The sequence below is a fragment of the Heptranchias perlo genome, unplaced genomic scaffold, assembly GCF_035084215.1.
Source record: "Heptranchias perlo isolate sHepPer1 unplaced genomic scaffold, sHepPer1.hap1 HAP1_SCAFFOLD_56, whole genome shotgun sequence".
NCBI classification, from domain to species: domain Eukaryota; kingdom Metazoa; phylum Chordata; class Chondrichthyes; order Hexanchiformes; family Hexanchidae; genus Heptranchias; species Heptranchias perlo.
In genome coordinates this window covers 5,937,077-5,938,744 of record NW_027139581.1, presented here as the reverse complement: position 1 = coordinate 5,938,744, position 1,668 = coordinate 5,937,077, and the positions used below count along the sequence as shown (strand labels likewise).

The window sequence follows — 1,668 nt, the reverse complement described above, 5'->3', positions numbered from 1 at the left end:
ACTAACAGAGAGATGGAAATGTGAACGGTGAGTCTTCTTTCAACAGTGGCCCGTGGAAAGTTCAACAAACTTTCAGACACATCACACACTCACACATAGAGGTGTACCTGGCTGTATGTGTGTGTGTGATGTGTCTGAGCGTGTGTGTCACTTCTTCAACGCTTCTCAGAGTTTCTCTCTGTCACACATTCCCCGCTCCACACATCATTTCATCCTGGACTTTGACTGACAATGAAAATGAAGCAGTGAGACTCAAGAATATTACACACCACGCTAAACTGTGAAGAGACCAGGATGGCCGAGTGGTTAAGGCGTTGGACTTAAGATCCAATGGGTTTATACCCGCGTGGGTTCGAACTCCACTCCTGGTAGTTGCTCCATTTTGATACTGCTCATTGTCACTCCTCTTCCATTTGAATGAGAGAAACATGGAAAAGAGACAGCACGGAAGGAGGCGATTCGGCCATTCGGTCCGTGCCGGCTCCATGTAAGAGCATTCCAGCTCGTCCCAATCCCCGGAGCCCTGATATTTTTTTTCCTTTCAAGTACATATCCTGTTCCGTTTTGAAAGCCATGATTGAATCTGCCGCCACCACCCCCTCGGGCAGTGCATTTTCCTCATGTCACCTTTGGTTCTTCTGCCAATCACCTTAAATCGATGTCCTCTGGTTCTTGTCCCTTCCGCCAATGGGAACAGTTTCTCTCTATCCACTCTGTCCAGAACTTTCATGATTTTGATGATCTCCATCGAATCTCCCCTCAACCGTCTCTGTTCCAAGGAGAACAACCCCAGCTTCTCCAGTCTATCCACGTAACTAAATACCCTCATCACTGGAATCATTCCAATAAATCTCTTCTGCACCCTCTCGAAGGCCTTCACATCTTTCCTAAAGTGCGGTGCCCAGAACTGGACACAATACTCCAGTTGAGGCCGAACCAGTGTTTTATAAAGCTTTGTCATGACTTCCATACTTTTGTACTCCGTGCCTCGATTAAAAAAGCCAAAGATCCCGTATGCTTTTTTAACCACTTTCTCAACCTGCCCTGCCACCTTCAACGATTTGTGCGCATACACCCCCAGATCTCTCTGCTCCTGCACCCCCTTTAGACTTTTGGCCTCTAAGTTATATTGCCTCATTTCATTCTTCCGACCAAAATATATGACTTCGTATTATTCTGCGTTAAATTTCACCTGCCATGTATCCGCCCATTCCACCAGCCAGTCCATATTCCCTTGAAGTCTATCACTATCCTCCGCACTCTTTACGACTCCTTCAAGTTTTGTGTTATCTGCAAATTTACAAATTGTGCCCTGGACATCCAAGTCCAAGTCATTAATATATATCAAGAAAAGCAGTGGTCCCAGCACCGACCCCTGGGGAACGCCATTGGACACCTCCTTCCAGTGTGAAAAACAACCGTTCACCAGTTATCTCTCTTTCCTGTCCCTTAGTCAATTCTGTATCCATGTTGCTACTGCTCTCTTTATTCCAGGGGCCGCAATCCTGATGATAAGCCTACCATGCGGCACTTTATCAAAAGCCTTTTGAAAGCACATTATTATCGGAAGAGATATCTGTGTGAAGACTTCGTTTCAGTAAGGAGGCAATCGGCCGCCTCTGTGAGATGTTACAAGAGGACCTTCAGCCACCTTCTACTTCCTGCAGG

The 1,668-nt window shown here is 46.3% G+C and overlaps 1 non-coding gene across 1 annotated transcript; it reads left to right on the top strand.

The window, feature by feature from the left end:
• The first annotated feature begins 288 nt into the window (after positions 1-288).
• Positions 289-371, top strand: trnal-uaa (transfer RNA leucine (anticodon UAA)). The gene has a single exon. It is a non-coding gene; the product is annotated as a tRNA-Leu (tRNA).
• The last annotated feature ends 1,297 nt before the right edge of the window (positions 372-1,668 follow it).